Below are 26435 nucleotides of genomic sequence, written 5' to 3'. Positions count from 1 at the left end.
GGCCGGGTCGTGACGTCATTCGGCGGCGCGGGCTCGGGGCGGTGCGCGACGGGGGTGTGGGCCCGGATTCCGCGCCGCTATTGGTCAGAGGGCGGACCTGGGCGGAGCGACTGCGCAGCCCGGGAGGGAGAGAAAGGTGGGAGCCGTGGGAGCCAATGCGCTTGGAGTGAGAACCGGCTAAAGCTGCCTGGTCTCTGATCCGAGAGGCTTAGAAACTGGGATTGGTGGAACCCAGCGAGACCGTGAGCCTGGCCTTTATTCATTTTTATAGTCGTTTACTTTGTGATACTTAAAGTGTGTAAAAAAGTATATAAATTACGTATGACAATTCAAGCTCTGTGCTTATCACGCAGTTTATAGGGGGAAAAACAAGATCCAAACAGCTTTAACTCCCAGTGGTATCATTTTGTGTTTCTTTGATTTTTCTAGAAATAGCTTTTTGGTCTCTTTTCTGATCATCTCCAGCCCAGACGTATGAACTCCCAAGTTTCTGTATCCGAGCTGTTTGTTTCTCTATTTGTGTGTCCTTGGGTCATCGTCAAGCTTCACCTGACAACTTAACTCCAAGTCTCCACGCTCACGCAGGCCTTCCCTTGCCCCCGTTTGCTGTATATTCTACCTCGTGACTCTTATTTAATTTCCTCACGTAGGCTTCTGCAGTTTTTTTGTTGTTTTATTTGTGTAAATTGTCCTTCCGCCCCTGGAGTGTAAGCTTCAGGAGTGCAGGGATTTTGTTCCTTTCGTTCAGGATTTTCCCTGAGAAGGTGTCTGCCCCTTGGCAGATACCAAGGTATACGCCTAAGAAAATAATGAATGAAGGTCCTGAATAGGACTCGTCACTTCATTCTTCCCCTCCCCCAAACCTGTCTGCCTCTTGTATTTCCTGGCCTGGAAGAAGATGATGCCACCATCTGCACAGCCACCAATGCCAATAACTTTCCTATTACCTTTAACTCCTCTCTCTCTCTCCTCAGCCCACCAGGCACTTCTGTCCTTGGAATTCTCCCAGAGTTATCCCCCTGTGTTCCTTCCACTGCGCCCGCTGGTTTCAAGTCTTCCTGTCTCTTGCAGCAAAAATCTTCCACCTGTCACAAGCCACCCTTTCATCCCTTTAGTTGGTTGCCCTCCACTCTCATCCCCCTCCAGAGGCACCAGGTACAGACTATACCAGCACTTTGTTTTCAATCTCCCAGGGCTGCTAAAAGCAGTACGTCAACCAGACCAGGTTGCTAGCTGTCCTGTGTGTAAACACAGTGAGAGTTTAGGCAGAAGGGAGATTGTGTGCAAACACAGCAGCTAGGTATTTGATTGCTGGGGCTCTTTAAAAACAAGTCTTAAGAGCAGTCATCCAAAATACAAATACGGTGACTACTGTATATTAAAGCCATTACTCCCCCTAGGAGCAGGAAAAGTTACATCAGTGCTCCATATATGGGGAGAAATAAGGGAAGAAGGAAATGAGACAGCAAGGAAAAAAAGAAAGCTGTTTCTTCCTGCTTCCGGGATCTCTCAAATCCCTTGATTCAGTTGCTCAGAAAGTCAATGTTCGTTTTAGCTGAAGATGGTTTATGAGGCATGTGTAGAAAACAGGTAATACAATCATGTTAACCAGGAGGAAGCTGTTCCCATCCTGGTGAGATTCTAAACCCAAGGAGATACACTCTTGGAGCACAACCCTCCATCTTGGCTGCTTTCTCACACAGGTGTCTGAGGCTGGAACCCAGGCTTCTCACCCATAGCAGCATCCTGCCTCCTTCTCTTTCCTAAGCACTGTCAGTCTAGTCTGTGCCAGACACATAAGTGTATGTGTGTGTGTGTGTGCCAAGTTGCTTTAGTCGTGTCTGACTGTTTGCAATCCTATGGACAGTAGCCCACCAGGCTCTTCTGTCCAGGGAATGCTCCAGGCAAGAATACTAGAATGGATTGCCATGCCCTTCTCCAGGGGATCTTCCCGGCCCAGGAATCAAACTCATATCTCTTATGCCTCCTGCTTTGGAGGCAGATTCTTTACCACTAGCAACACATAAGCAGGCTTCCCCATCCCCTTGTTAATAGTAATGCTGCCTTCATTTTAGAGTTTTTCCCAGGTCTTTCTCTATTCATCTCATTGGATACTCACACTGTTTGGCAGCCCTCTTGTTTTCCTTCCCCTTTATGGATAAGCAGGGTAGATTTGCCCAAGGTCACTCAGCTAGTTAGTGGATGATGCAACAACCTTTCATGCCTCCCTGATTTGGAGCATGCTGTTGCTTACTATGTCTTCTTCCTCAATTGGCCAGACTCCTTCTGGACCTTCTCTGAAACCAGCTCAGAAATCACCTTCTCTGTGAAGTCACCCAATAGAGTGCTTCTTTCTCCTGGTCTTCACTGTTCAGCCTAGACAGCATATTAAAAAGCAGAGACCTCACTTTGCTGACAAAGGTACATATGGTCAAAGCTATGGTTTTTCCAGTAGTCTTGTATAGATGTGAGAGTTGAATCAAAAAGAAGGGTAAGTGCCAAAGAGTTGATTCTTTCCAATTGTGGTGCTGGAGAAGACTCTTAAGAGTCCTTTGGACTGCAAGAAGATCAAACCAGTCAATCCTAAAGGAAATAAACCCTGAATATTCATTGGAAGGACTGGTGCTGAAGCTGAAGCTCCAATACTTTGGGCTGATGCAAAGAGCTGGCTCATTGGAAAAGATCCTGATGCTGGGAAAGATGAAGGCAAAAGGAGAAGGGGGCAGCAGAGGATGAGATGGTTGGACGGCATCCCTGACTCAGTGGACATGAATTTGAACAAACTCTGGGAGATAGTGAAGGACAGGGGAGCCTGGGGTGCTACAGTCAATGGAGTTGCAAAGAGTAGGACATGACTGAACAACAACAACACACCAGCATTCATTCCCTGGTGTATGTGTTGGTGGGAGTGAAGACTGGGACATTTTCAGAGAGAAATGAATTTCTGACAATATGTTGAAATGCATGTATGCATACATCATTTGATCCCCACATCAAGGAAAGGAAGCCATCTGGTTCATTTTTTCAATATGTTTTTACTGAGCATTGACTCTGTTCAGAAAAAGCACTTGAGGGACTTCCCTGGCAGTCCAGTAATTAAGACCCCACTTTCCAATGCAGAGGGTATGGGTTCAATCCCTGGTTGGAGAAGTAAGGCCCCACATGCCTCTGGGTGTGGCCAAAAATTTAGAAAAAAAAGACATTTGATAGCACAGAATACCCATTCCTGAAAAAAGTTCTTAGCAAACTGGAGCAGGGAATGAAAGGTGTCACAATAAACCTACAGCTGACATCATAATTTTTGGCATAAATCTGCATGCCTGTCCCCCTAAGATGGGCAACAAGGAAAGAAATTTACTCTTACCATTTAGTCAAAGTGGTACCTGAGGTCACAGTGCAGTAAGACAAGAAAAATAAAGAAAAGGCATAAAGATTGAAAAGAAAGACATCTTTAGTCTTAGATGATGTAATAGTTTACTAGGAAATCCTTAGGAATCTATATAACAACTGCTAGAACTAATCAGTAAATTTAGCAAGATCAAAGGAGACAAGGTCAATATACAAAAAAAGAAATACTTCTTTTGCTAGCTACAAACAATCTGAATATGAAATTTAAAAAAATCATTTACAATAGCATCAGAAAACCCCAACAACAATAAAGGAGCCAGGCATGAAGGAGTACATGATTCTATGAAAAGTGTGAAAGTGTTAGTCTCTCAGTCGTGTCCGACTTTTTGCAACCCCATGGACTGTAGCCCGCCAGGCTCCTCTGTCCATGGAGTTTTCCAGGCAAGAATAGCAGAGTGGGTAGCCATTCCCTTCTCCAGGGGATCTTCCCAACCCAGGGATCGAACCCGAGTCTCCTACATTGCAGGCAGATTCTTTACCATCTGAGCCACCAGGGATGGCCACAGGATTCTATATGAGAAATTCTAAAAAAAAACAAAACTAACCTTTAGTGACAGAGAACAGATCAGTACATGCCTGGGGCTAGGGCTGAACGGGGGGCTGGGAAGGGGATTAATGACAAAGAGGCCAGAGGAACTTCTTGGGGTGATGAAAATGTTCCGTATTCCGGTCAGGGTATATACACTTGTCAAAACTCAAAAAAACTTACACTTAAAATGGGTGCATTTTATTGTATGTAAATTATATCTGAATAATATTAATCAAAAAGAAAAACAAAGTAAGACAGGCTACATATATGCATATATGAAGATCATATCAAGTTTAGAAATGAGAAAGGGCAGACAGATGGTTACACCAAGAGATCCACTTAGACATTGCTGAATTTCAGACATGAACTACTCCCAGACTTGGCGGGGTCTGGAGGAGAGGCTTGTTTAGGTTTTTGGTAACCAAACCTGAGGTTTTGGTTTTAAAGGGCCTGAACCTTCCTGCTGACTTATGAACCTGTTTCTTTTTGCTTTCTTCCTCTGACTGTCAAACCTCTAATTGCTTCTTTAATCCTTGTTTTTCTGCAAAAGGGATAGCATTAGAAAAACATTCCACCACTCATCCTACCCTCCAGGGGCTGGGATTTCATTTTTATTTATTTACTTATGTATGGCTGTGCTGGGTCTTTGTTGTTGCACAGGTTTTCTCTAGTTGCGGTGCTACAGCCTCTCATTGCTGTGGCTTCTCTAGTTGCAGAGCCCAAGCTCTAGGTGCAAGGGCTTCAGTAGTTGCGGCACATGGACTCGGTCGCTGTGGCTGGGATTTCATTTCTTTGCAGGAAATTGTAAGGAACATTTCAGTTTTGCAGAGCCTAAGGCTGGGATGGGCCCTGTGCATTCATGCTAAGTCACTTCAGTTGTATCTGACTCTGTGCAACCCCATGGACTATAGCCCACCAGACTCTTCTCTCCATGGGATTCTCCAGGCAAGAATACTGGAGGCCCCAAATCCCCACAAATGCTGAAAGGCCTGTGTCTGCCTGGTGGCTGGAGGGAAACAGGGGCAGGTGATGAGATTGGGGGCAAAGGACACACACCCCGCAGGCCTCTCTCCCTCCTTTCCTTTCTCTTTACTACACCCAGCCTGAGCCGGTTTCTGGTTACAGTCCTAATGAGGCTCTGCAAAGCCAAGCCTTCTTGCTGATGAAAGGCTGTGTTGTTCTGGCTCTGGCAAGAATAAACCACTGCCAGTGGGTCTCTCTCTCCTTGTCCACCAGGCTGGAACCTGTTTTTTCAAACGTTTTGTGAGCTTTGTCCCTACCCCCACGTTTTCCTGACGGTTTCTTAAAAGGAAAGCACCTTAGGTAAAAGGTCAGTTCTGGGAGGCCCAGACTGTTCCCGATATGTTTGGAATAAAACTTGGAAGTTGACTGGATGGTCTGTCCAGCTGGGCAGTCACTGCCGGGGTGGATAATGCCCTTTTTCTTCACTCCTCCCCCTCTCCCACTCTTCCCTTTGTCCCAAATCCTGAGAGGCAATAGAGCATAGGGCTGTGTTGCCCAACTGCCAAGTTACTTAATCGCCCCATGTCACCCCAACTATTCAACAAGGCTAGTTAAGGTTCATACTTCAGAGTGAGGGTTCAAAATAAATCTGGGGGTTTCCCTGGTGGTCCAGTGATTGAAAATCTGCCTTCCAACGCAGAAGACTCAGGTTCGATCTCTGGTCTGGAAACTAAGATCACACATGCTGTTAACTACTGAGCCTGTGCCACAACTAGAGAAGCCCATGTGCCGCAACAAAGATGCCGAGTGCAGAAACTGAGACACGACGTGGTCAGATAAATAAATATTAAAATAATAATGACAATAATAATAATTCTGCTAACACTTATTATGTGCCAGACATCGTTCTGAGTCTTTCTGGGACCCTTTTGGTTGGAGCTATGATTTGCATCCCCATTTACTGTGTCATGGGATAGAGCAGTCATACAGCATGCCTGGCTAGTAACTGACCAAGCTGGAATTTGAACAAAGAGAATGCGCTTAACCACCCAGTTGCATGGTCAGAGGTAGGACATATGATGGTTTTAGAGCCCTACCCGTGATCAGCACTGAAAACACAATATTTTTTACCAGAATTTGCACCACTATCTATTTGTATCCTTTGAAATGCACAAGAACTCTTGTTTCTGATTTAGAAGAGCAGAGTGGGCTGGAAAGAGGAGTTAAGGACATGAAGAAGAGAGGAGGGTTATTTGCTGATCGCCTGCTATATGCCAGCCTTGTGCAGAGGATGCTATAAACAACTCTTTATCTAAAACCTCTGTGTGTTTCATAAGTCTGAGTTATTCTGACGATTTTAGAGACATCGGACAGTCCATTCATTGCATGCTAGATGACACTCCAGGCCCAGGGCAGCAGTCCATCAGCAGGAACATAACAGTTCTGAATAGCCACACTGTGTGGGATTAAAAAACACTGTGTAAATGGAACTTTTTAAGATGGTGGAGGGACTTCCCCAGAGGTCCAGTGGGTAAGACTCCCAGTAAGAGGGGGCCCAGATTCCATTCCCGGTCAGGGGACTAGATCTCACATTCCCCAACTAAAGATCCCACATGCCACAACTAAGATCTGGCACAGTCAAATAAATAAATATTAAAACAAATAAGATGACTGAAATGCTCTCTATTGTGAATGTATGGTGATTATATTGGTATATGCTGTGATTAAATCTCGTCAAAGTATACACTTTAGATATATACATTTTATTTTAAATTATACTTTAATAAAGTTTACTAAAAAAAAAGAAGGAAAAAAAAAAACATTGTGTAAATAGCCTCATGATCCAGCAAGGTCAGAGTCTGCCACCAAAAGAGGCAGATCCAGATCCAGGTCAGCGGCTGCCAAGGGAGTTAGCCTCTGATTTTCAGGACATTTTGGAATTTAGAATTATGGTTGAGGGATAGTGGAGTAGTGTTTCACTTCATCCTCCCATCAAGGTTAAGAGGTGGGTATTCCACCCGAGTGGCCAGGCTGAGGACTTTGCCTGAAGTTACAGAGTCTTGAGTGCGACAACGGCAAGATCATTTACACCAGCCAGTTCAGTTCAGTTCAGTCACTCATTTGTGTCGTGACTCTTTGCGACCCCATGAACTGCAGCACGCCAGGCTTCCCTGTCCATCACCAATTCCTGGAACTTGCTCAAAATCATGTCCATTGAGTTGGTGATGCCATCCAGCCTTCTCGTCTTCTGTCATCCCCTTCTCCTCCTGCCTTCAATCTTCCCCAGCATCAGGGTCTTTTCAAGTGAGTCAATTCTTCACATCAGGTGGCCAAAGTATTGGACTATCAGCTTCAGCATCAGTCCTTCCCTGAATATTCAGGACTGATTTCCTTTAGGATTGACTGGTTTGATCTCCTTGCAGTCCAAGGGACTCTAAAGAGTCTTCTCCAACACCACAGCTCAAAGCATCAATTCTTTGGCCCTCAGCTTTCTTTATAGTCCAACTCTCACATCCGTACATGACTACTGGAAAAACCATAGCTTTGACTAGATGGACCTTTGTCAGCAAATGTCTCTGCTTTTTAATATGCTATCTAGGTTGGTCATAGCTTTTCTTCCAAGGAGCAAGCATCTTTTAATTTCATGGCTGCAGTCACCATCTGCAGTGATTTTGGAGCCCCAAAATTTCCATTGTTTCCCCATCTATTTGCCATGAAATGATGGGACCGGATGCCATGATCTTAGTTTTTTGAATGCTGAGTTTTAAGCCAGCTTTTTCACTCCCTTCTTTCACTTTCATGAAGAGGCTCTTTAGTTCCTCTTCGCTTTCTGCCATAAGGGTGGTGTCATCTGCATACCTGAGGTTGTTGTTCTCCCTGCAATCTTGATTCTAGCTTGTGCTTCATCTAGCCTGGCATTTCACATGATGTACTCTGTATATAAGTTAAATAAGCAGGGTGACAACATACAGCCTTGACATACTCCTTTCCAATTTGGAACCAATCTGTTGTTCCGTATCCAGTTCTAACTGTTGCTTCCTGACCTGCATACAGATTTCCCAGGAGGCAGATAAGGTGGTCTGGTATTCTCATCTCTTTAAGAATTTTCCAGTTGGTTGTGATCCACACAGTCAAAGGCTTCGGCATGGTCAATAAAGCAGAAGTAGACGTTTTTCTGGAATTCTCTTCCTTTTTCTATGATCCAACAGATGTTGACAATTTGATCTCTGGTTCCTCTGCCTTTTCTAAATCCAACTTGAACATCTGGAAGTTCTTGGTTCACGTACTATTGAAGCCCAACTTGGAGAATTTTGAGCATTACTTTACTAGTGTGTGAGATGAGTGCAATTGTGTGGTAGTTTGAACATTGTTTGGCATTGCCTTTCTTTGGGATTGGAATGAAAACTGACTTTTTCCAGTCCTGTGGCCACTGCTGAGTTTTCCAAATTTGCTCACATATTGAGTGCAGCACTTTCACAGCATCATCTTTTAGGATTTGAAATAGCTCAGCTGGAATTCCATCACCTCCACTAGCTTTGTACATAGTGATTTAGGATTTGAAATAGCTCAACTGGAATTCCATCACCTCCACTAGCTTTGTACATAGTGATGCTTTCTAAGGCCCACTGGACTTCGCATTCCAGGACATCTGGCTCTAGGTGAGTGATCACACCATCATGGTTATCTGGGTCATGAAGATCTTTTTTGTGTAGTTCTTCTGTGTATTCTTGCCACCTCTTCTTAATATCTTCTGCTTCTGTTAGGTCCATACCGTATCTATCCTTTATTGTGTCCATCTTTGCATGAAATGTTCCCTTGGTATCTCTAATTTTCTTGAGATCTCTAGTCTTTCCCATTCTATTGTTTTCCTCTATTTCTTTGCATTGATCACTGAGGAAGGCTTTCTTATCTCTCCTTGCTATTCTTTGGAATGCCAGTCAGGTCCAGTGCTACCTCATTTAATCCTCCCATCAAACCATGTCTTCTTATTATACCCATTTTACAGATGAGCAAACTGAACTTAGGAGAGGTTAAGCAAGCTACCCTGCCTACAGAACGGGAATGCTTTATTAACAAGATGGGGCAGAAGATAACCATACTCACCCTGGAGTCAGGCCATGTGGGTTCAAATGCCAGAACCTTAGGCAAGTCACATAACCTCTCTGAGCATGTGTTTCCCAACTATAAAGAGGAGATGGACAATAATAGTGCCTGCTGGGAATTCCCTGGCAGTCCAGTGGTTAAGACTCCATGCTTCCACTTCAGGGGACACAGATTTGATTACTGGTAAGGACACTAAGATCCCACATGGCAAGTGGTGCAGCCAAAAAGGAAATAAACACAAAAAATAATGATAGTGCTTGCCTTTCAGGGTTGTAGTGAGGATTACATAAGCTAATTGTCCCTTGGTCATAGAAGCTGCCAGTAAACATTCATGTGTGCATGCTAAGTCACTTCTGCAAACTCCTGCCAGACTCCTCTGTCCATGGGATTTTCCAGACAGGAATACTGGAGTGGGTTTCCATTTCCTTCTCCAGGGGATCTTCCCAACCCAGGGGTCGAACTTGGGTCTTCTACATTGCAGGCAGACTCTTTACCGTCTGAGCCACCAGTAAGACTATAATCCCATAAGGATTTAAGCTACACTGATTGGTGGGGGTGGCTGGCAGTTGCCAAGGCTGTTAGGCGAGAGACTGTGAGAAGTGGGGTCTGGGTCCTTGTCCACAGGGTGGGGCTCTGAACTGGGGAGAGGCCCTTGTTCTCCTCAACTTAGTACCTGAGGCTGACTGTGCTGACCTCTGAGGGATGCTGGGACAGGAGTATCAACATGGATGCAGCCATCCCAGGGAGAGGCGACGGTATCTAGACACGAAGCAACTTCCAACCACTGAAGAGTTGGGCTAAGCAGGAAGGAGAGACAAAGCAGACACTACTCATTCATTCATTCATGCAACTAATACTGATTTGCCCCCTACTCTGTTGCAGAGCTGAGCATAGCAGAAGGCATATTTAGGGGCTAAACTTTTGAGGGTCCTGCATGCCTGGGGCTTCAGTCTCTTGGAGACCTGATGATTAACGGGTAATGAACTAAATAGGGGAACTAAAATCCCACAAACTGCGTGACATGGCCAAAAAAAAGCGTGGACCCAACGTAGATGACCTAGAACCTGGGTGCTCATCTCAACATTAACACTGATGACCACAAATGTCAGAGCCCAGTGGGGACCCCGTCACCCTTTTGTGAAATCCTTCACCCATGTAAGCAAGCGGGGAGAAATGTGCTGAGAACTCCCCTTGGAGAAGCTGAGAGAAGAGCTCTTTATCTCTGGGCAGTTTCAGCTCAGTTGTAATTGACAAAATTTGGGGGAAAACTGCTCTCTCTGGCTTCCTGTGGGACCTCAGGGAGTTAGGTAGGTGGGGGATATGGGAGCAGGGCTGGGAGTCCCAGCAGGTCCCTGCAGACGTGCAGGGGGGCACAGGTGCCTGTGTATCCTTGGATTATCCTTCGGGCTCTGATGGTCACTTCTCAATGGGCTTTTGTCCTGGGCCTACTTGCCCAGGGAGGTGGAACCAAGGCATGCTTCAGAGGGCCAAAGGGGTGATGTGCCAGCAATTCCAGGGTTTGAAGGATTCATTAGCTCCTGGAACTTATCCCATGTTTGCAGTCCTCCCAGGGAGCTGGCTCTGGCTGCAAGCCTGGCAGTCTCACAGTCTGAGCAGGGGCCGAGCGAGGCTGCTGCCCTGGGCCCAGGTCAAGGGGAGGTGGCAGTTCTAAAAAAGCAACCCAAGATCCTAACTAACCTTTATTTTTTTTTTTAATATGTACTTTAAAAATTTACTTGGCTATACCAGGTCTTAGTTGTGGCATGTGGGATCTTTAGTTGTGGCATGAAAGTCTCAGTTGCGGCATGTGGGATCTAGTTCACTGACCACAGGTCAAACCTAGGCCCCCTGCATTGGGAGTACAGAGTCTTCACCACTGGACCTCCAGGGAAGTCCCCTAGCTAACCTTTATAGAGCACCTGTACTTGTGTGAACTCATTCAACTGTCCCCAGATCCTGTGAGGTGAAGACTGCTCTTCTTGTCCTCATTTTACAGAGGAGGAGTCCGAGGCACAGAGGTTCTTAACCAAGGTAGTTGAGCTCCAGAGTCCATGTTCCAACCCTCCCAGGACTGGATTAGGGACTCTCAGCAGAATGCATCCCCATTCTTTCTCCCTGACCTGTAAGCCACCTTCCCACTGATCCCTCCTCTTTGTGCTGACTGGTAAATCTGTTACCAGTGAAGGGGGAGGAACGCAGGGGTAGGGAAGGAAGACAGACTGGGTTCTTACCAGAAGGACTTTGGCTGCCATGGCGATGACCATCGAAGTTAATAACAGCTGAGCACGTCACTGTGTGTTGTGCTACTTAACGGGCTGTATAACTTGGGTTGAGTTACCTGACTTTCCTCTTTTATAAAAAGATGCTTATAGTGCTTACTTCACCAGGTTGTTCAGAATCTCCCCCACACATACGGTCTCTCACAGGTGGCTCAGTGGTAAAAAGTCTGCCTGTCCATGCAGGAGATACAGGTTCAATCCCTGATCTGGGAAGATCCCACATGCCGCAGAGCAACTAAGCCCGTGTGCTACAACTACTGAGCCTGTGTTCTCGAGCCTGGGAGCCACGATAACCGAGCCTACAGTTCCTAGAACCTGTGCTCTGCAACCAGAGAAGCCACTGCGATGAGAAGCCTGAGCACCGCAACAAAGAGTAGTCCCCGCTCCCTCCCACTAGAGAAAGCCTGCATACAGCAGCGAAGACCAGTGTGGCCAAAAATAAATAAATAAATAAAAAGAAGGACATTGTCACCCGCAGGTTGTTTTCTAGGTCTAAGATCGGTTCGGGTGCACCCCAATGTTCATCACAGCACTGTTTATAATTGCCAGGACATGGAAGCAACCTAGATGCCCATCAGCAGACGAATGGATAAGGAAGCTATGGTACATATACACAATGAAATATTACTCAGCCATTAAAAAGAATTCATTTGAATCAGTTCTAATGAGATGAATGAAACTGGAGCCCATTATACAGAGTGAAGTAAGCCAGAAAGATAAAGACCAATACAGTATACTAACGCATATATATGGAATTTAGAAAGATGGTAACGATAACTCTATATGCAAAACAGAAAAAGAGACACATATGTACAGAACAGACTTTGGGACTCTGTGGGAGAAGGCGAGGGTGGGATGTTCTGAGAGAATAGCATTGAAATAAGTATACTATCAAGGGTGAAAGAGATCACCAGCCCAGGTTGGATGCATGAGACAAGTGCTCAGGGCTGGTGCACTGGGAAGACCCAGAGGGATGGGATGGGGAAGGAGGCAGGAGGGGGGATCGGGATGGGGAACACATGTAAATCCATGGCTGATTCATGTCAATGTATGGCAAAAACCACTACAATATTGTAAACTAATTAGCTTTCAACTAATAAAAATAAATGAAAAAAAATTAAAAAAAAAATAAGATCAGTTCAGGGCTTAATGGAGTCATTGTGATTTTTTTTTTTTTAACACTTCTACCTGAATTCCTTCTGATCTGGGCACTAGGAACCCAAATAAGAAAAAGAAGTGGTCCCCACCCATCACAGAGCTCAAATTCTAGCAGAGGTGACTGTCGATAAACAAAGGATCAAATGGCCCGTGAAGTTAAATTATTGCCTTGTGTCCCACTCCATGAAGGAGGTAAGCGGGGTGCTGTGACGGTAAATTGTTTTAAGTATCTAACATTCATTTCAGAGAGGATGGTCAGGGAAGGCCTGTCTGCAGAAGTGGTATAAGGCTAGATGTGGAGGATGCAAAGGAGCTAGACGTGTGAGAGCCTCGGGAGAGTGTCCCCACCAGTGACACAGCAGGTGCAAAGGCCCGGAGGTGAGAGTGAGCTTGGATTTGTGAGAAACTGGAAGAAGGAGGCCTGGGTGGCTGGAGTCTTGTCAGAAAGGGAGGGGAGATGCCAGGTCAGCACCAGGCCAGACAGGCTGTGTGCACAGACATGGACTTCAGGATCTGGTTTTACCCCACCCACACCCCTAGTCTGGGGATTGTCTTGCAGCAACCTACACTCTGAATACATCCTAGAACTTCACTAATTCAAGCCCCATGAGTGTAGCAGTGCAGACATGGCTGAACCACACACTCAGGGAGAAGCAGGCTCTCTGACAGCATTTACAAGACCGTGAAGGGGATGCTGATGGGGATGCTGAGGGGATCTTGCAGGCCCTTCATGCTTTGGTCTCAGAGCCTGTGTTTCTGGAAATACGACTGATTTGAGATCCTGAAAAGCACCCCTTGCTGCAAAACTCCTCCACATCAAGATGAAACACAAAGGAGAACTTTAAAAACATAAAATCAGTTATTCTCTGATTCATTCATTTAAAAAAATTTTTAATACACCCTTTAAAAAATATTTATATTTTTGTATGTGGTCTTTTTAAAAAATACTTTTTAATGATGTAAAGTAATTAGCCTCCAACTAATAAAAATAAATGGAAAAAAAAATACTTTTATCATCTCACATTTTTACTTTATTTATTTATTTTTGACTGCACTGGATCTTCAGTGCTGTGCACGGGCTTTCTCTAGTTGCAGTGAGGTGGGGCGGCTACTCTTCGTTGTGGTATGTGGGCTTCTCATTGCAGTGGTTTCTCTTGTTGCAGAGCACAGGCTATTAGGCACTCAGGCTTCAGTAGCTGTGGCTCACAGGCTTAGTTGCTTCATGGCATGTGAGAACTTCCCAGAGCAGGAATTGAATCCATGTCCCCAGAATTGACAGGTGGATTCTTAACCACTGGACCACCAGGGAAATTGAAAGTCATTCAGTCGTGTCTAACTCTTTGTGACCCCATGAACTATACAGTCCATGGAATTCTCCGGGCCAGAATACTGCAGTGGGCAGCCTTTCCCTTCTCCAGGGGATCATCCCAATCCAGGAATTGAACCCAGGTCTCCTGCACTGCAGGCGGATTCTTTACCAGCTGAGCCACCAGGGAAGCCCATACCGCCAGTACCACCAGGGAAGCCCTCAAAATATTTTATGTATGTATTTATTTATTTATTTGACTGTGCTGAATCTTAGCTGCAGCATGCAGGATGTTGAGCTGTGGCATGGGAACTCTTAGTTGCCCCATGTGTAATCTAATCCCTCAACTGGGGATCGAACCTGGGTCCCCTGTATTGGGAGCACAGAATCCCAGCCACTGGACAATCAGGGAAGTCCTGCCAAAACAGAAATTTTGTTCCCACTAAACACTAACTCTCCATTCACCGCCAGAGCCCGTGGTAACCACTCTTCTACTTTTTGCCCATGAATTTGACTATTCTTCAGTACTTTGTATGGACTTCTCTGGCAGCTCAGTTGGTAAAGAATCCACTTGCAATATAGGACACCCCAGTTCAATTTCTGGGTCGGGAAGATCCCCTGGAGAAAGGAGAAGCTACCCACTCCAGTATCCATGGACTTCCCTGGTGGCTGAGACGGTGAAGAATCCACCTGCAATGCAGGAGACACAAGTTTGATCCCTGGGTTGGGAAGATCCCCTGGAGGAGGGCATGGCAACCCACTCCATTATTCTTGCCTGGAGAATCCCCATGGGCAGAGGAGCCTGGTGGGCTACAGTCCATGGGGTCGCAGAATCAGACACAACTGACTGAACACAGCACAGCACGAGTATTTTGTATACATGAAATTGTGCAGCATATGTCTTTTTCCGACTGGTGTATTTTACTCAGCATCGTGTCCTCAGAGTTGGTTGTTTTTGTTGGTCCTTCTTTTTGAAGACTACATGATAGTCCTTTGTGTGTAGGTACCATATTCTGTTTACCTGTTTATGCACTGATGGTCACTTGGGTTGCTTCTACCTTTTGGCTTTTGTGAATGAAATTGTTCTGAATACATAAATGCCTATTTAAAATGCAGACAACTTTCAGTTTTCTGGGGTATTGCACAGAAGTAAAATTGATGGATCATGCGGTTCTATTTTTAATTCTTTGAGGAACTGCCATATTGTTTTCCATAAAATGTTGAGAAATCTCCAGGGGTCTATCGAGAGAGAATCATGGCTACCCTTTAATAGTTGACCAAACTTTATAGTCAGGATGTTTGACATGAGGAGGTTGAAGAAATAAGGGTGCAGGGGACCCTCTAGGGCCCAGCGCCTCTGTGAAGGTGGATTTTAACATATGCGTGTGTGTTGAGTCGATTCAGTCAAGTCCAACTCTTTGTGACCTTATGGATTGCAGACCTCCAGGCTCCTTTGTCCATGGGATTCTCCAGGCAAAAATACGGAATGGGTTGCTGTGCCCTTCTCCAAGGGATCTTCCCAACACAGGGATCGAACCTGCATCTTTTACATCTCCTGCATTGACAGGTGGGTTCTTTACCACTAGAGCCACCTGGGAAGCCCGGATTTTAACATAACTGCCAGTAAAATCAGGGGATGAAACCTGTCTGTTCATCTGGACTCAAGGAAGAAGAGGAAAATAGCTCCTCTGAAAACTTGTGCCCACAGGCCTGCCGTATGTGAGTTTGGAGTTTGAATTTATGCCACCTTTGTGATCCAGAAAGAACCAAAGGGGAGGGACTTCCCTTTGGTCTGGTAGTTAAGACTCTGTGATCCCAATTCATGTGGTCTTGGATTCGATCCCTGGTGAGGAAACTAGATCCCACATGCCACAACTAACACCTGGCACAGCCAAAAAGAAAAAAAAGAACCAAAGGGGAAATTTATGTTTGCCTTTCAGTTCAGTTCAGTTCAGTCGCTCAATCATGTCTAACTCTTTGTGACCCCATGGACTGCAGCATGCCAGGCCTCCCTGTCCATCATCAGCTCCTGGAGTTTACTCAAACTCATGCCCGTTGAGTCCATGATGCCATCCAACCATCTCATCCTCTGTCATCCCCTTCTCCTCCTGCCTTCAGTCTTTCCCATCAGGGTCTTTTCCAGTGAGTCAGCTCTTCACATCGGGTGGCCAAAGTATTGGAGTTTCAGCTTCAGCATCAGTCCTTCCAATGAATATTCAGGACTGATTTCCTCTAGGACGCACTGGTGGGATCTCCTTGCAGTCCAAGGGACTCTCAAGAGTCTTCTCCAACACCACAATTCAAAAGCATCAATTCTTCGGTGCTCAGCTTTCTTTATAGTCTAACTCTCACATCCATCCATGTTTACCTTTACTTTTCCTCAAAGTAGGGCCTGTGAGAAGGCCCTGGGTTGGGCCAGTTGGTGTGGGAGGTGTTCACAGGTGGGGCAGAGAGGTGAGCAGGGAGAAGAAGGATAATGGGGTGCCAAGGAGCTGTTACTCATGTGGGGATGTGGGGCCAGACCCTGAGGGTACCCCAGCAAGAGTGAATGGGACGAAGCTCAGAATATCCCTGAGGGGGATGGGGGCTGGGCATCTCTCCATCAAAGTGACTTTCAGGGGACCAGCTCCTGGTTCCCTCTGAATGTGTGTCCCCACAGCCCAGAAATGTCCTCATCCTCACAGAGGATTCCAGAAGCCATGGGGGCCTACTGGGAAGTGTCCATCATGACGTGGGGCTGGTTGAGGAGATGCAGATGAATCCCAGACAGTGTTTAATCCATTAAGTTCAGTCGTCCTGGGAGCAGTGTTGGAGGGTCTGACAGAGGCCTCATACCCTCAGCCCTGACTCTGCAGAATTCCCATCCTAAGGTGGCCAGCTGAATGCAAGCCCAAATCCATCGGGTCTTCCCTGGCAGTCCAGTGGTTGAGACCCCACGCTCCCATTGCAGGGGACATGAGGCTCAATTTCTGATGGGGGAACTGAGATCACACATGTGGTGTGTGTGTGTGTGCTCAGTTGGGTCCAACTCTTTTGTGACCCCATGGACTGTAGCCTGCCAGCCTCCTCTGTCCATGGGTTTTCCCAGGCAAGAATACTGGAGTGGGTTGCCATTTCCCCCTCCAGGGGATCTTCCTGACCCAGGGATCAAATCCGCGTCTCCTGTACCTCCTGCATTGGCAGGTGGATTCTTTACCACTTGAGCTACCTGGGAAGCCCTCCCACATGCTTTGAGGTGTGGCGGAAAGAAAAAGCACAATCTACCCTGGGAGTATCGCCAGATTCTTCTTCCATGTGACACATTCATGTCCCCATGCTTTTGTACATGCCATACCCTCTCCCTGGGATTCTTTTCCCTTTCCCTGATGTAAAGTAACCTTAAATGTCACCTCCTCTCCTGGGGGAGGCCTGCTGCTGTCCTCCCCACCCCCTCAGCATTCCTCCCTCTGCACCCCTAGGGACACCCTAGGACACTTCAGCCGGATGTCCCAGGGAGAAGCATTTGTTTACACTTGTCTTTCCTGCTATAGTGTTTGCAGCTCATCCTGTGCCCAGCCCAGGAAGTACAAGTAAAATGAGTAGATAACAGAGTTGTGAAAGATGCTGACCTGCCCTGACCTCCTTCTCATCCATCTAATAGACAGGGTGAGTCTTGCTATGGAAAAACTGGTCAACTTAGTTTCAGTAAGTAACTCTGTACCCATGAAAATAATAACACTTACTCTTTAAAACAGTCTGTGAATTTTATGGAACTTCCCCGGTTTGATCCCTGGCCAGGGAACTAAGATCCCACATGCTGTTCTGTGCCGCCATAAGTTTAAAAAAGAAGTCTATGAATTTTAGACCAGATCTCCATTTAAAGTGTTTTTGTTTTTGTTTTAAATTGAGGTGAGATTCACCTCCCGTTTAGTGTAGAGTGAGGTTTTTGCTTTTTAACTTACTTTACTGATGTATAGTTGATTTGCAATGTTGTGTTGATTTCTGCTGTACGGCAAAGTGATTCAGTTATATTCATTACATACATATTCAATACATACACAGACTTCTTTTTCATATTCTCTTCTATTATGGTTTATCACTGGGTATTCAGTATAGTTCCCTGCGCTATACTGTAGGATCTTGTTTACCCATGCGCTCAGTCACTCAGTCCTATCTGACTCTCTGCGACCCAATGGACTGTAGCCCACCAGGCTCCTCTGTCCATGGAATTCTCTAAGCAAGAATCCTGGAGTGGGTTGCCATTTCCTTCTACATGGGATCTTCCTGACCCAAGGATTGAACCCGCGTCTCTTGTGTCTCAGTTCTTTACCTCTAGTGCTATCTGGGAAGCCCCTGTTTATCCACAGAGGGAGGATTTAAATGCGCTTCTTGGTTTGGGGCATGCACCAGCCGACTTGATGCTGCTTCGCTTCTTTCTCTGTGCATCCCTGGGAGACCGGCTGGTCCTGGCAGTGGTCCTGGGAACTCGCTGTACTGTGAGGTTGGCAATGTTTCCTTCCTCAAGCTCTGTCCTCTCACTCCTAGGGCTTTGCTCCTGGGGAAGCACAGAGGAGCTCGGCTGATGCTCTAGGATAAGCCTGGGGTTGCCAGCACTACTTTAGCAACCACAGGGATGAGCCAGGCTTCCAATGAAGGAGCAGAGCTGGCACTTCACTCCTGCTTGTTAGGGACACCGCACCGGGACTTGGCTCCCATCTGTGCCCTTACAGGCAGCCCCGCAGTCATGGATCAGATTTCCATTCCGAGAACTTTAGAAGCAGTTTGGGTCACAAGTCACAAGTCTTGAGTGATGAGTAAACTGGGAAAGTGAATTTAAGTGAATATTTTCATTCCAGAATCAACTTTCCAGGGTGGAGGTAGAGTTACCCATCCTGCAGAAATAGCCCATCTTATTTTTTCTTTCTTTTTTGGCCATGCTGTGCAGCGTATGGGATCCTAGTTCCCTGACCACAGATTGAACTTGCATCTCCTGCAGTGGAGATGCAGACCCCTAACCATTAGACCACAAGGGAAGTCCTGTCGTCTTTTGAAAAAAAAAAAAAATTGACATGTAGTTGATTTTAGGCTTCCCTGGTGTCTCAGTCAGTAAAGAATCTGCCTTCAATGCAGGAGACCCAAGTTTGATCCCTGGGTCAGGAAGATACCCTGGAGAAGGAAATGGCAATCCACTCCAGTATTCTCAGCTGGGAAATCCCATGGATAGAGGAGCCTGGAGGGCTACAGTCTGTGGGGTTGCAAAGAGTTGGATATGACTTAGCGACCAAACCACCAACCACCACAGTTGATTTACAATGTGTGTGTGTTTCTTTTTTTGGTTTGTTTTGCTTTTGTTTGTGGCTGTGCTGGGTCTTCACTGCAGGAAGTAGGCTTCTGTAGTGTCTAGTTGTGGCAAGTGGACTTAGTTGCCCTGCGACATGTGGAACCTGAATTCCCCAACCAGGGATCGAACCCGAGTCCCCTGCATTGGAAGGTGGATTCTTAACCACTGGACCAACAGAGATACTCCTGTTGTGTTAGTTTCTGTGGGATGTTCTTTTTAAAATATTCTGTCCCATTGTGGTTTATCAGAGGATATTGAATATAGTTCCTTATGCTATACAGCAAGACCTTGTTGTTTATCCACCCTATCTATAATGGTCCAGATCTGTTAATCCCGAACTCCCAATCCATCCCTCCCACCATCTCCCTCCCACTGGACAACAAGAGTATAGCAAGTCTATACTCTAAGTCTGGTTCTGTTTCTCAGCTAAGTTCACTTGTGTCATATTTTAGATTCCACTTTTAAGTCATATCATATAGTATTTGTTTTTCTCTTTCTGATTTACTTCCCTTAGTATGATAATCTCTAGGTCCATCTGTGTTGCTGCAAGTGGCATTATTTCATTCTTTTTCATGGCCGAGTCGTTTTCCATTGCGTCTGTATGCCACATGTTCTTTATCCATTCATCTGTTAGTGGACATTTAGGTTGTTTGCATATCTTGGCTATTGTGAATATTGGAAGGAACCCATCTTAACTTCGATTTTTGTAGCTCAGATATGACATCAAGAATCATATCCATCTGGCTTCCCTGGTGGTCCAGGGGTTAAGAATCTGCTTGCCAGTGCAGGCGACATGGGTTTGACCCTTGCTCCAGGAAGATTCCTACATGCCACTTGGCAACTAAGCCCGTGTCCACTATTACTGAGACCCGGGTGCCTGGAGCCCATGCTCCATGGCAAGAGAAGCTACCGCAAAGAGAAGCCCGAGCACTGCAACAAAGAGTAGCCCCTGATCACCACAGCTAGAGAAAGCCCTCGTTCAGCAAGGAAGACCCAGGAGGCCCAGCCAAAAAGAAATGAAGAGACATGTAATCAAATAAATCTTTAAAAAAAGACTCATATCCATCAACAAGGGGTGGAAACAAAGGAACCCTGATGAATCTGTTAGACTCTGGGTCATTTTATTACATATTTGGCTTGATGAATTTTTTGAAAAATTAGAATAAGGGTCATCAAACTACAACCTTAAGGTCTGTTTTTGTATAGTCCAGAAGCTAAAAATTCTTTTTATACTTTTGATTTTTTTGGCTATGCTGAGTCTTCATTGCTGTGAGAGGAGTTTCTCTAGTTGCAGAGCTTGAGCTTCTTACTGTGGAGGCCTTTCTTGTTGCTGAGCATGGACTTTTGGTGCCCAGGCTTCTGAAGTTGTGGTGCATGGGCGTAGTTGCTCCCTGGCATGTGGAATCTTCCCAGACCAGAGATGGAATCCATGTCCCCTGCATTGGCAGACAGATTCTTAACTGCTGGACCATGAGGGAAGTTTTATTTTTACTTTTTTGATTTTGTTTTAAGTTGCATTTTTTTCTTGGCCACATCATGTGGCTTGCTGAATCTTAAGTTCACTAGGATTCTCTGGGAATCCCTAGTTGCCTGACTAGGGATTGAACCCATGTCCTCTGCATAGGGAGCATGGAGTCTTAACCACTGGACCATCAGGAAGTCCTGGTTTTTACATTTTTAAAGGATTGGGAAAGAATCACCAGGATAATAATATTTCATGACAGGTGAAAACTACAGAAATTTAAATTGCTGTGTCCTTCAAGTTTTGTTGGGACAAAGTCCTGCCCATTTATTTACGTAGTGCTCATGGCTGCTGCTTTCCCTATGCAGGCAGAACTGTGTAGTAGAGACATAAATGGGATGGCTGTAAAGCTGAAAATAGTTACTGTTTGGTGCAGAAAGTTCACTGAGCCTTGGGTTGTGATATTGGAGATAAAGGAGTTAATGATACTGCCGCACCCGGTACAATGCACCCTACACTGAGCATTACTTACACTGAAGGAAGGAAGGAATGGATGCTGGGAATAAGCAAGATCACTTGGTCTCACATGGAGGTTTCAAAGCTCTTGTTACCAGATCCAGGTTCCCCCCACTCCCTAGTTGGCTCAATGATAAAGAATCCACCTGCTAATGCAGAAGACACAGGAGATGTGAGTTCGACCCCTGGTTCAGGAAGATCCCCTGGAGTAGGAAATGGCAACCTCCTCCAGTATTCTTGCCTGGAAAGTTCCATGGACAGAGGAGCCTGGTGGGCTACAGTCCATAGGGTCGCAGAGTCGGACACAACTGAGTCGGACCCACTCACCCCAGATCCAGGCTGCACCAACATCAAACCCTGAAGGGAGACATGGTGGTCATGGCCTCCAGAAGCCCACACACTTCTGGACAACGAGGGTTGTACCAGGGTGATGAGATTCTCGGCGTCAGGAAACTGCTCCCTGGCCAGTCACCCAGGAACCCACCCACCCTTCTCAGGAATTCACCCCTCCCATCCTGGTGGGTGTCAATGCCACTCCTTATTCTCAAATGTCAGATTACCTAATGTCTCGGTCTGCTTGGGCTGCCTGAACAAAGTACCAGACCCGGGTGGCTGCAACCACAGAAATGGATTTTCTCATAGTTTTGCAGGCTGAGAATCCAAGATCAAGGTGCTGAAGGTTTGGTTTCTCCTGAGGCTTCTCTCCTAGGCCTGCAGACGGCCACTGTCTCCCTGTGTCCTCAGCCAGTCTTCCTTCCCTGGTGTCTCTCTCTCTTAGGATTTGAGCCCATCTGTATGACCTCACTTAACCTCAGTCACATCTTTAAAGGCCCTGACTGCAAATACAGTCACGTGCTGAGGTCCTAGCAGTTATGGTTTCTGAAACCGAGTCTACCTCAAAACTGAGAAAACTGAAACCGAGTTTTCCTGCCGAGTTTATGGTTAACCTCACTTTCCAAAACTTTATTCTCTTTCTTGTCTGTTCCCCGTTCCCCTCAGGATTGAGGAGTATCTAAGAAAAGTGGGGAATTACTCTCCGGGGTCCCCCTGGGAACAATGGTACCTCCACTGTCTCTTGTTTCTTGTTTGTAGAAAAAACTTTAGTCTCCTAGGCTTTCCCTGAGTTCCAAAGAGCAGATCCAGCAGTTAATGATTAGGACAATAAAGTCCCAGGACTCCTAGTTCCTCCTGAAGGGACAGAGATAACGATCTGACCCAACTCTTTGAGTTGTTCTGCATAAACTCAGACCCCACCTAGTGGAGGATGGTGATGACATGCTGACCACAAGCACCAGACCCCAGACTGGTTGGAACCAGAAGGTTGGAGACTGAGATTCCCATTCATCACCCTATTGTCATACCACCAACCAATCAGAAGAAGGTCCATGATTAGCCATCCTACCCCCAACACTGTCTTTAGTGTTACACATTCAAAAAACTAAGATCATGATATCCAGTCCCATCACTTCATGGCAAATAGAAGGGGAAAAAGTAGAATCAGTGACAGATTTTATTTTCCTGGGCTCCAAAATCACTGTGGATGGTGATTGCAGCCACGAAATTAAAAGATGTTTGCTTCTTGGAGGCCAAGACATGACAAACCTAGACAGTGTATTAAGGAGCAGAGACAAAACTTTGCCGACAAAGGTCCATGTAGTCAAAGCTGTGGTTTTTCCAGTGGTTATGTACAGATGTGAGAGTTGAACCATAAAGAAGGTAGAGCACCAAAGAATTGATGCCTTTGAATTGTGGTACTGGAGAAGACTCTTGAGGCTCCCTTGGACTGCAAGGAGGTCAATCCTAAAAGAAGTCAATCCTGAATATTCATTGGAAGGACTGATGCTGAACCCAAAGTTCCAGTACTTTGGCTACCTGATGGGAAGAGCTAACTCATTGGAAAAGACCCTGATGCTAGGAAAGGTTGAGGGCAGGAGAAGGACATGACAGAGGGTGAGATGTTTGGATGGTATCACTGACTCAATGAACATGAGTTTGAGCAAACTCTGGGAGATAGTGAAGGACAGGGAAGCCTGGTGCACTGCAGTCCTTGGTGTTGCAAGAAGTCGGATGTGACTTAGTGACTGACCACCACCACCACCAGTGTTCTTAAAAACCCTTGCCGTCAGAGAGTTTGAGTCTTTTAATCATGAGCTGCCCATTCTCCTTGGTGCTCTGCAAATCTTTCTTTGCTCCAGAAACTCAGGTGCTTTGTTTTGTTTGGCCCCACTGTGCAGCACTGATGCTGCAGCTGAAACGGAAACTCCAATACTTTGACCACCTGACAAAAAGAACTGACTCACTGGAAAAGACCTTGATACTGGGGAAGATTAAAGGCAGGAGGAGAAGGGGATGACAGAGGATGAGCTGGTTGGATAGCATCACTGACTTGATGGACATGAGTTTGAACAGGCTCCGGGAGTTGGTGATGGACAGGGAAGCCTGGCCTGCTGCAGTCCATGGGGTTGCAAAGAGTTGGACACGACTGAGCGACTGAACTGAACTGTGCAGCAAGCACACAGACTTGGGTTTGACAATTTCAACATGAATTTTGGGGAGACATGATTCAACCCATGTCACTTAATTTTCTTGATTTTGTTTAAATCAGAATGTGTCTGGGGACTTCCCTGGTAGTCCCATGGTTAAGAATCTACCTTGCAATGCAGGGGACACAAGTTAAATCCCTGGTTGGGGAAATGAGATCCTACTTGCCTGGGAACAAGTAAGCCTGGGGACAATAACTAGAGAGTCCATGTGCTGCAATGAGAGATTCTCCGAGGGCTTTCCTGGTGGCTCAGTGGTAAAGCATCTGCCTGCCAGTGCAAGAGACATGGGTTCGGTCCCTGATCCAGAACGATCCCACATGCCTCAGAGCAACTAAGCTCGTGCACCACAACTATTGAGCCCGTGCTCTGAAGCCTGAGAGCCACAACTACTGAAGCCTGTGTGCTGTAGAGCCTGTGCTCCGCAACAAGAGAAGCCACAGCAATGAGAAGCCAGTGCATTGCATCTAGAGAGCAGCCCCATTCTTTGAAATTAGAGAAACGTCTGCACAGCAAGAAGACCCAGGACAGCCAAAAACTAAAAATAGATAAATATTTTTTAAAAAAAGATTCTGCCAGCCCCAACTAAGTCTTGACACCAGCAAATAAATTATTTTATTTAAAAAATAATTTATTAAAAATTATAATTTATAAAAATAATTATATTTTTTAAAAAAGTGTAACTGCTCTGGAGCCCTGTCAGGCAGCATGGAAGGGAAATTCACTCTCAGGTATTACTGCAGCTCTGGCCTCCTGCCTTCCCACCTGCAGAGATGCCGAGGGTCTCTGGAGGCCATTGAGACCTTAGGAGGCAGGACCCCTGGAACTTCCCTCCTCTTTGGTCGGTGCTGATCTGCCCTTGTCCTAGCTGCCCACTTCCAGATGAAGCTGGGAGCCCCACTCCCACCTGCCCCCACATCCTCCAGGCGCTTGTTCCCCTGGGGCCCCCAAGGATACAGACCAGCCCTCAGTTTGCCCCTTCCCTGCCGGCCCCTCCCTCAGCCCCCAGCCGCAGGCAATTCAATTCTTTCCTGAGTCTAAGAAGACTCTGAATTTGGCCTCAGAGCAGAGAATTCTTTTTTTTTTTTTTTCCATTTATTTTTATTAGTTGGAGGCTAATTACTTTACATCATTACAGTAGTTTTTGTTATACATTGAAATGAATTAGCCATGGATTTACATGTATTCCCCATCCCAGTCCCCCCTCCCACCTCCCTCTCCACCCAATCCCTCTGGGTCTTCCCAGTGCACCAGGCCCGAGCACTTGTCTCATGTACCCAACCTGGGCTGGTTATCTGTTTCACCCTAGATAATATACATGTTTCAGTGCTGTTCTCTTGAAACATCCCACCCTCGCCTTCTCCCAGAGTCCACAAGTCTGTTCTATACATCTGAGTCTCTTTTTCTGTTTTGCATATAGGGTTATCGTCACCATCTTTCTAAAGTCCATATATATGTGTTAGTATACTGTAATGGTCTTTATCTTTCTGGCTTACTTCGCTCTGTATAATGGAGAGCAGAGAATTCTAAGGGTCCAGCCTCAAAACCCAGTTGGTATGTCTTAAGGAGGAAGGGAAGGAGGGACAAATAGCTGGGTTCTTTTTTCCAAGAGTAGGGAAACCAGATGCTCACCTTCCATAGTTTAGTAGATGATGCTGGCACATTCAAGCTCTCTGCACTCCACTGGGTCCTCTCTCAGCAGTGGCCTCTGCAAATCTCTATTCTGCTCGGAACCACCCCCCTCCCCCCACCCCTGTCCCTCCACCCCCTCCCCTGCTGACCTTAAATGACGCCAGCTTGTCTGCCTCCTTAAATTCCCATGACTTCCTGCCAGGGACTCTTGCACAAGGCACCATCCCTTCTCCCCTGCTTCCTGGGAGGTGGAAAGGGGTCTTCCTGCCCCAGGCCAAGTGCTCCCCACCCTCTTCCAGCTCCATCAGTGGCCCCTCCTTATACATTTTAGGTGTTTTTTTTTTTATATAAAGTTTTATGCTTGGTGGTGGTTTAGTTGCTAAGTCCTGTCCGACTTTTGCGACCCCATGGACTGTAGCCTGCCAGGCTCCTCTGTCCATGGGATTCTCCAGGCAAGTATACTGGAGTGGGTCACCATTTCCTTCTCCAGGGAATCTTCCTGACCCAGGGATTGAACCCGGGTCTCCTGCACTGTGTATGTTTAGAATCATTGATGATTTACCGAAAAGTATACAGAGACTTTTCGTATACAACCCCCTCACCCAGTTGTATACTATTATTAACTAAAGTTCACACTTTATTCAAATTCCCTTAGTTTTTACCTAATGTCCTTCTTCTGCTTCAGGGTGCCACCCAAGATGTCACGTGACATTCTGTTGTCATGCCTTCTTGGGCTACTCTTGGCTGGGATGGTTTCTCAGACTTCCCTTAACTTTGAGAATCTTGATGGTTTGGGGAAGTACGATTGTCAGTAGACTGTCCCTCATTTTGGGTTTGTGTGGTTGCTTGTTTGTTTTTCTCATGACTAGACTGGTGTTTAAGGACTCTTGGGAGGAAGACCACAGAAACGAAGTGTCATCCTCATCACATCGTTTCAAGGCTGCCTGATGTCAACATAATCACCGCCATGGATGTTGACTTTGCTCACCTGGCTGAGGTGATGTCTGTAAAGTTCTTCTTTGTCCTCCATTCCATACTGTGCTCCCTGGAAGAAGTCAGGGCTATAGTGGGTGGGGAGTCAAGCTTCACTTCCTTGAGGGGTCAATATTTACATCAATTATTGACAATTTTCCCATACAGAAACCTTTTCTCTCCCTCTTTTATTTGCTTATTCAATCATTTATTTGTATCAATACAGACTCACAGATATTTATTTTA

General features: G+C 46.0%; 1 long non-coding RNA gene across 1 annotated transcript; it reads left to right on the top strand.

Moving 5' to 3' along the window:
- The first annotated feature begins 96 nt into the window (after positions 1-96).
- On the top strand, positions 97-26435 carry LOC110133208 (uncharacterized). The gene is made up of 3 exons (XR_002312725.2): positions 97-242; positions 17278-17392; positions 26087-26435. It is a non-coding gene; the product is annotated as an uncharacterized lncRNA (long non-coding RNA).

The sequence above is a fragment of the Odocoileus virginianus genome, chromosome 11, assembly GCF_023699985.2.
Source record: "Odocoileus virginianus isolate 20LAN1187 ecotype Illinois chromosome 11, Ovbor_1.2, whole genome shotgun sequence".
In the NCBI taxonomy this organism is placed as follows: Eukaryota; Metazoa; Chordata; class Mammalia; order Artiodactyla; family Cervidae; genus Odocoileus; species Odocoileus virginianus.
Note: the sequence above shows the minus strand (reverse complement) of the source record. Positions and strands in the feature narration are given on the sequence as shown.